The sequence below is a fragment of the Mastomys coucha genome, unplaced genomic scaffold, assembly GCF_008632895.1.
Source record: "Mastomys coucha isolate ucsf_1 unplaced genomic scaffold, UCSF_Mcou_1 pScaffold18, whole genome shotgun sequence".
Taxonomy (NCBI): Eukaryota; Metazoa; Chordata; class Mammalia; order Rodentia; family Muridae; genus Mastomys; species Mastomys coucha.
The window spans coordinates 92018276-92031969 of record NW_022196900.1 but is presented as its reverse complement, the minus strand read 5'-3'; the positions used below and the strand labels follow the sequence as shown (position 1 = coordinate 92031969).

The 13694-nt window shown below is 49.3% G+C and overlaps 2 long non-coding RNA genes across 3 annotated transcripts; both read right to left on the bottom strand.

Moving 5' to 3' along the window:
* Window positions 1–832: 832 nt before the first annotated feature.
* On the bottom strand, window positions 833–5753 carry LOC116096842. 2 transcript variants are annotated; one of them, XR_004121132.1, is made up of 2 exons: window positions 4946–5753; window positions 833–3654 (listed from the first exon to the last, which is right to left on the bottom strand). It is a non-coding gene; the product is annotated as an uncharacterized LOC116096842 (long non-coding RNA). The 2 variants fall into 2 exon arrangements; XR_004121133.1 differs by lacking the exon at window positions 4946–5753 and adding an exon at window positions 4441–4686.
* Window positions 5754–8820: 3067 nt separating this feature from the next.
* On the bottom strand, window positions 8821–12415 carry LOC116096841. Its single transcript, XR_004121131.1, has 2 exons — window positions 12049–12415; window positions 8821–11312 (listed from the first exon to the last, which is right to left on the bottom strand). It is a non-coding gene; the product is annotated as an uncharacterized LOC116096841 (long non-coding RNA).
* Between the last annotated feature and the right edge of the window lie 1279 nt (window positions 12416–13694).

Here is a 13694-nt window from a genome sequence, read left to right as displayed (position 1 = left end):
AATACCTTAAAAAAAAAAAAAAGCAGCTCTTATTTTCTACCTACATAATAGTCTTTACCCATGAGAGTCGTGACTTTCAACATCTGGAGAGGCAAGGTGACTGAAGTGCAGAGTATAGAGAGAGTGGGCAGATTGCAAGAGACAGCCACAGCGGGGCTTCTCCTGATGTCCCTTTGGATGGCTCCCTAGCTGGCCTGCTTCTACCAGCCCCTACTGGAAGACACCTGGTGTTTCTGACTTGTGGATGACAACTGTATAGTAAGCATCCTGTGGGCATGTCTTCCTTCGCTGGGCTGGGTAGCTCTGTGCACGTTAGCAAAAGACACCTTGCCAGGGACTCATGGAGTCCGCAGCTCAGCAAGTGTAGTTGTGGTGGGACTCCATCCATTCATGCTGGATTCGAATGTGCGTCTGTAAGTGTAGTCTCTCACGTTTATACACCGTTTTCCCCAGTTAGATGGTTAAGACTGAATAACGTGTGAGCATTTGAACATTTTTTTTAATTACACATCTGGGCATGGAGCCCTGCTCACACATGCTTGGCAGGAAGCCTACCCCAGAGCTATGGCCATTTTTTCTCCTTTTCCTTTCCCTCCTTCTCCTCTCTTCCCTCCTTTCCTCTATCCCCACTTCTTTTCTTTCTTCCCTTCTCTCTTTCTCTTTTTTTTTCTAGACACAATTTCACTAAGTTACCAGTGCAGTCTGAACCCCTTCTGGGCCCAGGTGAGTCTTGAACTTTTGATCCTTCTGCTCCAGCCTCCAGAGTAGCACGGTACCAAGAATCAGGCATAGGCCTGGGGGATTTAACAGAAGACACAGACTCTGTCACTCCTCAAGGAAGAATGCCAATTTTTATTCCTCTCTGCTCCATTTATACTGAGCAGCATGAGGGGGATGAAAAAATACAAGGAGGAAACCCCCAATTGGGGCCGACTCATTGCCACCTGCAAACCGGCCGAACTGCAAAAGGCAGGATGTTTTTTTCTCGCAGAACATAACATCCTATCTTGAAGCAAACAGGTTCTGCAAAGGGACGTCCAGGTAGGGGCCTGTATCTAACAGCTGGGATCACAGGCATGTATCACCAGGCCAAGTAAAGTTATTTTGTGCTTTGGAGATAGGGTCTCACTAATAGCCTTGGCTAACCTGGAACTCTATGTACACTAGGCTAATCTTGGACTCATAGAGATCCTCCTGCTTCTGCCTCCTGGTGCTGAGATTAAAGGTGTGTTACACAATGCTGGGGCCCCATAAATTATTTCATGTGTTCAGGTGTTTTACCTGTGTGTAAATATGTGGGACATGTGCATGCCTGGTGCCTGAGGAGGCCAGAGAAGGTGTTGATACCCTGGAACTGGAGTTACAGATGGTTGTGAGCTGCCATGTCTGTTCTGGGAATTCCCGTTCTCTGGAAGAGCAGCCAGTATTCCTAACCATTGAACCATCTCTCCACCTTCAAATTTTAATGGTAAAATATTCTGTTATATGCATACATATATATTTGCTGTATTGTAAAGCATTTTTTAAAAAGAGTATAACATGTTTCCATCTAACCTATTCGGCCCTCCTTCAAAGTTGATTCACTATCAACTTTGCTTGTATCTTGATATTTTTAACAGCTTTTAAGCTATAATGATGCGTGTTAGCATTTATCTATTAGAAATATCCAGTTTATGTGAGGGAGTGCAGTAAAGAAACTGCCAACGTAACTGCTCCATTGGGGGGGGGGTTATTGTGCATAAGAGATATAAATATCCAGAGGCATCTGAAAGACTGCAGCAGAGAGGAAGGTAGCTGGGCATAGCTGGGGCTAGCCTGGCAGGGGAGCGAGTGATACAGGAGATCCGGGATAGCAAGGTAGCAAGAGATAGAGAATAGGATGTATCAAGAAGGGAGAAAGAGAGTAGAGAGAGGGAGAGGAGGAGGGAGAAAGAGAGAGAGAGAGGGAGAGAGAGAGAGAGAGAGAGAGAGAGAGGGAGAGGAGGAGGGAGAAAGAGAGAGAGGGAGAGAGAGATCATGTGGATAAGAAGAAGGATAACTAGAGGAAAAGAAGGGCCAACATGCCAGCTAGCGTGGACTTTGAAATGTGTAACTGCTATTTGTGATACTGGAGGCCAGCACACGCTTAGGTTTGCTGATAGGCACCACAAGTAGGCACAGGCCCCTTCTTCCAGAGGTAAGGGGAGCAGTTCCTCCCCCAGGCGCAGGGCTGCCAGCCCTTATCTAGCCAGCAGAAGCCCTCCTGGAGTTCATCTTGAGTCTGTATTGGATATGTGAACATTAAGGAGTCACATTGGATATGTGAGACTTAAGAGGTTTTTGACTTTCTTGTCTGTTGTTTTCTGAGACTCCTAGGAGCTCATATAGCCCAGGCTAGCCTCAAATTTGCTATGTAGCCAAGGATGACTTCAAACTTTTGATCTTGCCTCTACCCCCCACCCTGCATTTTATTTTTTAGATTGTATTCTATCATATTAACCAGGTTTGTGTGTGTTGCATCACTTGTTCTGTGGACAGTCTCAGTTTATAGCCCAGGCTCAATGTCCTGCCTTGCTTCGGGACTGTCTAAATGCCAGAGTGCCAGGATTCTAGGCATGGCCTACCATGCTGAACAAAAGTTTTTTTCTAGAAGTCGAATGATTTAAAGCTTTACATTTAGGTCAAAACTATGGTTTGAAGATGCAGTATCCCCACAGACTCAAATTCCCTCATCCCCCCCCACCCCATCCTCACTCTCCACTCTCACTCCCACCCTCACCCTCACTCCCCATCCTCATCCCCCACCCCCTACCCTTACCCCCCATCGATGATACAACTTTGGAAGGATCTAAACACTTTGGGAGGTAGCATCTCATAGGAGGAAATGTGTGTGTGTGTGTGTGTGTGTGTGTGTGTGTGTATGTGTGTGTGTATGTGTATGTGTGTGAGTGTATGTGTGTGTGTTGGGGGTGGATGTCATGTGTTTAGGGTTTATCCCAATTCTCCCTCTGTCTCTGTCTCTGTCTCTGTCTCTCTCTGCCTGCCTCCTGACTACCAAGCATGAAACAGCACCTGCTCCACAAGTGTTCTGTCTCCTCAATGTTTTTGCCTGGAACTGCCCGAAGCAGTGAGCCCAAAGAAATCATTTCTCCCTGAAGGGGAAGCTAATTTGGCCACAGTGACACAAATCACAGTGACTACATCCTGTGACTTGTGTCCCATGGGTATGTGTGGTGCGGGTTGGTTACTTTTCCCATTGTGGTAAGAAAATATTAACAAAAGCAAGAGTTCATTTTGCCGCATGGTTTGAAAACACACATAGTCATGATGGGGAAGGCACAGCAGTAGGAATCTGAGACACGGTTCCCGTTGTGTTTTCGGTCAGGAAGCAGAGAGCACTGGGAGCCCAGCTGGTGCTCACAGTCAGGAAGTAGAGAGCACTGGGTGGCGAGCCCGTGCTCAACTTACTCATTTCTTTATACACCCAAAGTCCTCAGCCCATGAACCCAAATGATGCCTCCTGCAGTTCTAGAAACTTCTCAGACTTGCCCAGGGTGATGAATTTCTTGGGTTTTTGTCTCTTGCGCATGGCTGTTGACTTGCCGGTGATCTCCATGGAGAAGGTGAATCCAGCAAAGGTCCATCTTCAGAGAGGCTCTGCTTTAGACATGCTCACTGTGGGCGGAGCGTTAGATCAATGACTGGAGGGCCAGAAGGTCAGAACTGGAGCTGATCTCAGAAGGTAGAGTCCCTCCTTCCGTCTATGGACGATTCTCTAGCTGGGACAAAGCCACTCTGCCCCACAGACCCCACGACAGAACTGGAACTCAGACTCAGGGCTCCCAATTCCTGATCTAAACCAGAGCACTTTCCCTAACCTGTGCCAGCTCTGTCCCCAAGACCAGTAAAGATGCAGTGCAATCCCAGGGGCTTTCTCATTGGACAAGTTGAGCCATCCTTGGCTAGAGGTAAGCATTTCCCAGGTGTCTACTGGGTTCATCTAACCATCTCAATTAATGCTCACAGTAACCCCGTGTGAGGGAAGCCATAGACAGCCACAGATCAGGAAACAGAAGCCCAGAGAGGTTGAGTGACTTGACAAAGGTGGCACAGCATGCTGAGGAAGCCAGGGCTGGGGTTCAGAACCGTCGGTGGCAAAGCCTCCCGTTCCCTCAGATCTCCCTTCCCTCCTCTTATAACCTGGAGGGACCTGCCAGGACAGGATAGCAAGCTCACCCAGTTCTGGAGCTACACTGAGTCTTGCACCTCACCTTGTACAAGTCATTCTTCCTTATATAGAGTTTCATCATCTCTAACACAGCAGCAACCATGTTAACAGTGACTGGCCATGGGGATGCTGCCCTGGAAGAGGCCTCAGAATCCTCCAGACACAAGAAGTGGGAAGTAAGCTGTCCCAGGAGTTGCTAGCTAGGTAGCTGGAGGTTGTGTGAGCCCACCTACCTGCCAAAGGCCAGAGAACCCATGTGCCGGGTGGAGAAAGGGCTGTGGGGGTTGCACTTCTGCCTCTACAAGGAACCCTGGAGCCAGAGCTAGTCACCTGGCCCTACCTTGAGACTCAGTAAAGGGAGGAGAGATGGCATGCTCAGACACCCTCCCTGGACCTGAGCCTGGCTGCAGGCAAGCTTTCTGTACTTAAGTCTTAATGGACCTGGCCCTTGGGTGTGTCCTGAAGGCCTCTCTCAGGCTGCGGGGGGGGGGGGGGGGGGGGTGTGATCTGAATTTGGCTCATTGGATGTGTGCATGGGCACGTGCGCACATACCCACCACCCAGAATGGGGAAGCAGAGGATTGTTGGTGGGAACTCCTCCTGCATGCACATCCTGAGAACGGAGGGGGAGGGAAAGGGGGAGGAAGAAGAGACTATGTGGGCATTTGCAGAGAGCTCAGACCTCGCTCTTATAGACCCCCGGAGTTAGAAGGGACTGCTTCTCACTCACGTCCTTACCTGTTCCTGTCAGGAAGCCAGGACAATGCTGCTTCTGCAGGCTTTGTCAATACTTCTATGACAACCAAGTAACTTGAAATGCCTTGAGACTGAAGCACTCAAAGTGATTCGGCTTACGGGGCTGGGAAAGATCGCAGGATTGGTAAAAGGCATGCATGAGGACCCCAGTGTGATCCCTAGAAGCCACGTGAACAAGTGAGGCATGGTGATAATGTGCTTGTAACCCAACTCTGGAGCACTGGGTCCCCGAGACTCATTAGGCAGCTAGCCTAGCCTACTCGGCGAGCTCCAGGCCTGTGAGAGTCTCTCCCTCAGCCAACAGAGTGGATGGTACCTGAGGAATGAGGTGAGGTGGATCTCTGGCCTCCACATGCATGCAAACACCCACACACGTGTGCTCACACACATGCATACATACATAAGCCCTCCTCCAAAGAACAGAAGGAAGAAAACAGGTCACTGTATGGATCTCCCACATGGAGAAACACACACAACTGAATACCAGTCAGCCTCCATAAGGGAGGAAGCTCTGATACTTGCTCATCTGTGGATGAATGTGGATGAAGCTTTGTGGCACTGGCCAACATGAATTCAGTTGAATAAAAAAAAACTCTGGTTCCATTTGCATGACAGCCACCATTAGTTCCGTAGACACTGAGTAAAATAGTGCTCACCAGGGCTGGGCTGTCGGGAGATGGGAGCTATCGGTGCACTGAGAGTTCCAGCTTCACCCGGTGAGCTGAAGAAGCCATTAATCCGTGCACTCAGGAGGCTGAGGTAGGTACAGCAAAAATTCAGGGCTGACCTGGGCTTACATAAGGGAAATTTATCACAAACAAACACAAAATTGTTAAGATAATAAAATCTGTATTATATACATTTTACCAAAATAAAAAATGCTTTTTAAAATATAAAAGTTTCATTTTCATTCAACCAAACACATGGCTCCTGGCAGCAGTGTGGGGCAGGGTTTGTAAACTATAGCCTACGGCAAAGCCAGCTAGTAGCCTGGGTTTATTTTTATTTTTATGGCTCTTGAGTAAGAATGACTTGACTGGGCGGTGGTGGGACACACCTTTAATCCCAGCACTTGGGAGGCAGAGGCAGGAGGATCTCTGAGTTCCAAGGCAGGCTGGTTTACCGAGAATGATCCCGGACAGCCAGGGCTACACAGAGAAATCCTGTCTCAAAAGAACAAAATCAAACCAACCAAACAGAAGGACTTTACATCGTTAATAGTGAAAGAGTTAACACCCAGTGTGAAGGGGAGAAGAAAGAGAAAGGGGAAACCAGGAGGAGAGGAAGAAGGGACAGTGAAGAGGGGTGAAGATCAAAGGAAAAAGATGTGACCGAGATCATATGAGACTACAAAACTCAACACATTCAGAGTGCTGGAGAAGTAGCTCCAGAGACTTGACCAGCATGTATGAGGGCCTGGGATAAAAATAAAGACAGTAAACATACATAAACAGCTTACAGAAAAGCATTGTAGCCTTAACTGTGAGACATTTCTATTCTAGCCAGCCGAGTGGCAAGGCTTCTCTTCCACTCATATTCCATTGGGCTAACTAACTGCAAGGGGGTCTGGGAAATGTAGTCCACCTGTGTTCCAAGAAAGAAAAACAAAAAACAAAAAACAAAAAAACAATGAGTTTGGTGGTCATCTGAAGAACTTGCCACAGCATGAAGAGCACTGTGATTGTCCCCCCAACTCTTCTGACTCCCCTTTTAATGAGGAGCAACCATGACATGGGTAGGAGAGTGTCCTGCTGCCCAAAGAACTGTAAGCCATGCTTGGCTGCCCTCTGTCCTTAGCTACATCAGAAACCAAGCCTTAAGTCAAGAAGTGGAGAACACCCTTCTCCTGTCACAGCGACTGGCTGAGAGCAGGCAGAACACCCCAGATTGAAAGGAGGCTTTGACGTGTGTGGGAAGGGATCCACACCCCCTCTCGGCCCCCACCCCCGCCCTCATCCCCATCCCCACCCCCACCTCACCCACACCCCCACCTCCACCCTCTCTCTGTCATGGGTCTGGGAGGAGGAACGGTACCCAAACAGAAGGCAGCAGCTCTAGGCAGCCTGGGGCCTCCACTGTGCCTTGCACAGTGAGGGTGGGGTGAAACCCTGAGAGCCTGCAGACTGGGGGTTACTACAGACCTGGCCCAGAGAGTCCTGCCCAGTCTTTGACTTGCTCAGCCCTATAAAGAAAAATCTTCTTCCTGTTTAAACTTTGAGTCACTGTCTCGTGCACTCTCCTCCTGACACATCTGAGCTGCTCTGGTGATGGCTTCTAGCACAGCCCTGGCCATGGCCAGCCAGCTCTCCAGCACCCCTCAGGCGGGCAGAGCTCCCTCTCTGGTGGACAGAACTGTTGAGTTTCTCGATATATGGAATCCACATTTGTTCATGACCTCAAAAGTCAGAGAGTCCTCAGAAGCAAAGGTGCAAGGAGCTCCCATTTTGGAGGGATTTTTTTTTTTTAATTTTGTTTTAGTGACTCACAAAGCTTCACTTTTGAGATTGCTCTTATACTTCTAATTTCCTGGACACTAAAACAATTCCTGTTTTAAATTTTCTACATGTATGAGTATTTTGATTACATGTATGTCTGTGTACTACGTCCGTGCAGTGCCCAGTGAGAGTAAGAAGGCGCAAAGGATCCCCAGGGACTAGAGTTACAGACTGTTGTGAGCCTCATGGGTGGGGTGCTGGGAATTGAACCTGGGCCTTTTAGGAGAGCAGGCAATGCTTTTAATCACCAAGCCTCGCAATCCCTGTTTTTAAAATGTAACATTATTCTTCACAATAGTATCTGATGGGCAAGGAAATGTTCATAGTTGCTTTTAAAAACAAAAGGCATTTAAAAATTAAAGACTTGTCTAAACTGGGCCACCTTTTCCTGTGGCCCCTTGAAGACCTAGCTCAACACTTCTTCCTTTCCTTAGTAGATGGAGTCCTTAGGATGGGCCAGTGCATTGAAGGGGTCATAAACCAAGCACGAGGCTGCTGGCCCAGGCCTAGCATCTCAAGGGATTGTCTGTATGGCCGGCACTCTGGCTTGCCTGTGACAGCTAGGATCTGCAAAGCACAGAATTATGCCTGTTCTTCTGATAGGTGGCCCATAGCCCATGGGAAGCATCAGATCTTCTTTCTGATGAGAGTGGGGTGGGTGGTAAGGATTGGAGAGGTGGTGTGCTATTCAGCAAAATGAAGATCCTTGAGATATGAAGCCAGCTGATTCTCTTATTGAAAAGCGGCCTCTGGGATTGGTTTCAAGTCACCAGTGAAACTACCCAAGTATGGAGTTGGGAAGAGATGCCCACAACTGGCCTGGAAGAGCTGAGACCAGCTAGTTCTGGTGCACCACTGGGTCAAACCAATCAGAGTGTGCCTTAGTGGTCATGGCTGTCAATCATATTCATTGGACAGCTGGGTGTGGGTGGGTGCCAGAACAGAGCCACCTCTTTCTGATAATCTCTAAGTGTCTCCATCCAAAGGACCTAAAGCAAACTGCGCGCTAAGGGGCAGAAAGAAAGGGAGACTTGGGAGGCTGCAGACCCCGTGAAGCCCACAGTTTGTTGGCACCCTCGACTCCTCCATATCACCCTTTTTAAGTTTTAGATTGTGTCTACATACATGTATTTGGGGGAGGGACACAACTGAGTGCAGCTCCTGCGGAGGACAGAAGAGGGCGTCAGATCTACAAGAGCTGGAGTTGCAGGCACTTGTAAGCTACCTCCTACGGGTGCTGTGAAAGGAACTCAGGTCCTCTGCAAACACAGCATGTGCTCCTAACCACTGGGACATCCCTCCTGCCCTGCCCCCACTCCCATCACCACCACCACCACTACCATCCCAGCCCTTTCTTAATGATTGCATTTTTTCAAATATTTTATTTTATTCTAGTTTAAGACTCACAAGGAAGAGAGATAGAGGGTTCCACGGACCCTTCCCTAACTTCCCCCAGTAGCAACATCTAAAGTGACTACAACAAGACTCTATGCCAGCAAAATGGCTGCAGTACAATTTCATGAACTCAGACATCTTTAAGAGTCCAGAGGCTTCTACTCAGCATGCGATCTGTGTGCTCATGGGCACATGCTCCTATGAGAGTTTATCCCATATAATCATCACCACAATCAAGATACAGAACTATTCCATTACCACAGACATTATTCCAGAGTTTCCAAAAAAAGTGCAAGCATTAGCAGAAAGTCCACACACTGGCCCAAGATTCCTAAGTCACAGGCTTCCTCTGTGGGTCCTTCAGGCTAGTGCGAAGGCTCACTACCGGCATGTGTAGGGTGCCAAGGATTATGGTAGACACTCAGCAAACCCAACTGTTTTCCCTGACCCTTTTTCATACTCAAGGGTCGGGCGAGGGCATTAACGAATTCTCCCATCAGGCTTCTGGCTTGAGGCTTGCTTTATGAATAAGAAAACTCCCAGATCCAAGACTGGGCTGCAAACTATGGCCGTTTTGCTGAAACTGAGATTTGCCCCATGTACCAGAGACTGGGGTCACACAGGTCCTTCTAGCTAAAAACCCAGTGTCCACAGGTTGGAAATGACCTCGTATGAGCCTGTTACTTGGGCTGGTTAAATAAGAGCCAAGAAACTGAAGTGAAGGCTTTAAGCTTTGGACATATTGAAAGGCAAGGGCAGAAGGGATTTGAATTGCATGGCCATTAATGACAGCCATGTACTGGCTATGTCCCCCTCTAGGTTACAAATGCATGGGTTTTTTTTTTTCCAAAAGTCCCCTAAGTGGCCTAGGAAGTAAGAAATGTTATCGTCCCTGTGTTAGAGATGAGGGACAAGTGGGCACACACAAAGAGATCAACATGCTCAGGGCAATAGAGTCACTTTGAGGTTTGAATCCAGACTGCCTGGGTTCAGAGTCTATGTAGCTGAGCTCCTTCCCTGGGTCTGCAGAGAATGAGGAATGAAGTTCTCCCTTCGAGCCCCAGAATGGCCACCTTCTACCACATATGCAAATAAGACATCCTGGAGCATGCTGCATGCCCATTAGAAAAAAAGCATCCAAGAAACTGGTTCAGCTGTAGCAGCTCCAATATGTGAAAACAATACTTGGTCCTGCACATTTATGTAGCTTATATGGTATGCGTACCCAGTGCTAGCCAACAGTAACAGAATGGAGAAGAGCCAAGTGTGGTGCCCGTCTTCTGGGAGACTACAGTCCATCAGTAGCCCTGACAGTTAAAGGACCACACAAATGTGTCTTGAAAATCAGAATCAGCCCAGCCATGTGCTAAAGCAGGTGCTGGGGCTTCTTGATGCTCAGGCCATGGTCAGGCAGGTAGTTGGCCCTGAAGACCCTATAGCAGAGGCCTGAAGGAAAAGCAAGCAAGCGCGAAGCTCCTGGGGAGAGCCCTTAGGGAGAGACAGAGCTGAGTTAAACTCAAGGGGCTGGGGGCTTGAAGAGGTGGAGAGCTTGCTTAGGACGCACCAGGCCCTGGCCTAGATACCCCCAGTACTGCCATGGGAGTGGATGGGGCTTCTGAAGGAGCCTGGAAAAGATCCAGAGCCGCGTGAAAGCATCGAATATCTTTGATATGTACTCACACTACAGGAAGTGTGCATGCAGGGGACACATCCCAGTGTAAAGAACTTTGCAAAGGGCCGGACAATGACATGCGCCCCTGGAGCTCAGGGGCCTCCCTCAACAGAGGAGGACAGCCAGCACACACGTGTGCTGCGTGAAGATGCAAGGCCCCGGTGTGTGTGTGGGGGGGGTGGGGGAAGGGACGGGACGGTGTCTGCCCAATGCTTCCGGGAATTATTCTCATCCCTGTCCCCTTCCTCCGGTCTCTTCTCACATCCCCTGCTGAATTCTGATGGAGGCTGCTGCCGATCCTCCCCACCAGAAAACTACCCACAAACTCTTGAAAACTTTGCCTACCCTTTTGGGGAGAATATATGAACTTCCAGTACTACATTAAGAGACCGTGGCCCAAGAAGGCAGCAGTGCCAATGGGTGACTTGCGAACACCACCCTAGGCCAGATCAGTTTCCTGTTAGGATGAAAACACCCTAGGGCCTAGAACCCAGTGAATGAGATGGGCCCCACATATATAGCCACTTTTCAAGTATGGGTGGAGAGTCACCCTTGTACCAGCTGGTACTCAATTTTGGGAACACAGAGGCGAATCAGACACAGATCTGGTCCTGGAAGACCCAGTCTAGGATAAGTTTGGGATGAGAGGTGGTTGCAAATGGCAGAGTCATTTCCTTCTTGCTGCCGCTCTCTCAAGGACGAGTAGATGCTCAAAACTAGGAAGGGTGTGTACACCGGACCTCGAGGAAAGTTGCCAAGAGAGTATAGGCGCTTGGTCCTGAGAGCCCTAGGGGAGAGAGTTGGAGTTGAGAAACACTTGGGAGTTCGGTGGCTGAAAACAAGTGTTGTGGTGGTTGGCTGGCTAACTTCCTAGTGACAAGGGACCCATGATCAGCCTCTCTCTTCTGAACCGCTAAAGGGATGGGTCCATCTCGAGTGGAGAGGGTCAGCCCAGGCCAGAGCCAGCAGACAGGGCAGGAACACAATACTGACAGCCTTATTACCCCAACAGATATCTGGGTAAGAAAGAGGTGCTGCCTCAGGGTTTGGGTACGAGAGAACCGAATAAGGCTTTAAAAACCCGGGTAGGTTTATCTGCTCCATCCGTTCCCTTCACAATTCTGAACGAAAAGCAGGTCAAGGAGAGTCTGTCGCTCCAGATGTGCCCTTATGGAGTCTGGAGCTCACTGGGTTGACCTGAGGGTCTGGGATGGTCCACTGGAGAAGGAAACGTAGCCTCTTTTCCTAGACATAGAGCTCCGAGCTGCTTTCGTCAGCCCCATGTAAAAGCTTAGAGCTACGGCATGAGCCAGGTGGGGTGCAGCCCGGGAGCTTGGAAGTATTAAAAACGGGCATTTGCGACCATGTGGGCCCACTCCAAGCCCTGTGCTCCTGACCACGATGCTCCCCTCCGCCCACTGGGAAAGCTCTGGGGAGGGTCGTGTACTTCTCCAAGACTCGATGGTGGTCACGGGGTGGTTCTATCTGCTCCAGAGCAGCACAACTATCTACTTTGTTCATACCTCACAACGGTCTCTCTCTCCTTTAAAGTGTGTTCTTGACGTCCCTCTGATGCTGCGGTCCCGGGAGCCATCCTTAAATCCCATGTAGGCTTCCAGTCATTCCCCAGCCTTCCTTCAGCAGTTGGTCACACTGCCCAATACCTGATTTCTGTCCCAGGGCTATGGATGACACCATGCTGGCCACAGCCCTGGACATGGGTGTGAGGGAGGAGCCGAGTCAATTTGCGAGTCAAAAGACCCTCAAGAATTGAGACCTAAGTGTGAGAGTCGGGTTAAACCGTTAACTCCCCAAGTCCTGGAAGTTATGGAAAAAAACGGTCTCTTACAGATTGGCAAGCCGGCTGTCTCCAAGGTGGCCCGCGTGTTCTGCTTCAGCTGATTGGGTTAAAGTGTTAGAGGGAGGCGGGTCTGTGTGGGTTCTGCCCAATAGGAGCGCGTGCTACTGGACCATGTGCTCACAGGAGGTCCAATCAGAGTCTTGCAAGGACTACTCCTCCTGAGGTATAAGGGGGCAGCAAGATCTCGTTGAGAGTTTCCAAAAAATGGTACTTCTGGCCCTTGATCTTTGTGAACGTTGGAAGGGACAGCAGCCGGCCACTCTCACACCCAGGACAGCAGCCGGCCACCCTCTCACCCAGTCACTCTTGAGGCCCTTAATGGTTTGTCGTTGGACTAGAAGCTCTCCTAGACTCCAGTCACCTTCTACCCCAGAAAAGATCCCAACTGCCTCTCTTCTGTTTCTTAAACTTTCTGCCCCACACAACCTAGCATGGGCTGGTGCTGGCAGGACCACGGGATTCTTACCTCATAGGCCCAGGGGGCTGATGTGGCTTCTTCAGACATACAAGCACAATGCCCTAGCACAGTTTTGAACTTGCGTTTGTATTCCAAAGGGACCCAGAGGCAGGGAGATTGGAAATTCAAAGGCCAGCCTGAGCTACATACCAAGACCCTATCTCAAACAAACAAACACCAGAAAAGCCTCACATTCAGGTCTGGTGTGGCTGGCTATCTCACACATATTCTCTTGGCTCATAGCAAGCCTAGAACCATAGGGAGTACATATCTTCTTAACGTGGTAGGCCATGATATGCAAGGAATGGTGAGACCATTTCCTATCGTCTCCTTGCCTGGCTGCCTGGTGCCATGACTGGGGTCCCCAAGTGACTGCTTAACCCAATACAAACCATCTGCTCTCCCAGAGGAGTACTTGAGAGAACAATGAGAGGCTGGGGGCTCCCCCTGACAGTCCTGTGGGGTTCTCTAATCCTTTGAGGTTGGTAGGGTAGCAGTGGACAGCACAGGCTCAAGAGCCAGAGCTACACAGTGAGACTTTGCCTCAAAAAACCAAGCAAGCAGCAAATAAAAATATAACAAATAAATAAATAAGGTGGAGAGCCATCGGGGAAGACATCCAGCGTTGACCTTTGGCCTCTGCATAAACACAGTGTGCAACTGCATATGTAAGCCTACCATAGGAAGGAAGGAAGGAAGGAAGGAAGGAAGGAAGGAAGAAAGGAAGGAAGGAAGGAAGGAAGGGAGGGAGGGAGGGAGGAAGGAAGAAGGAAGGAAGGAAAGAGGGAAGGAAGGAAGGATGGAAGGAAGGAGGGATGGAAGGAAGGAGGGATGAAAGAAGGAAAGAGGAA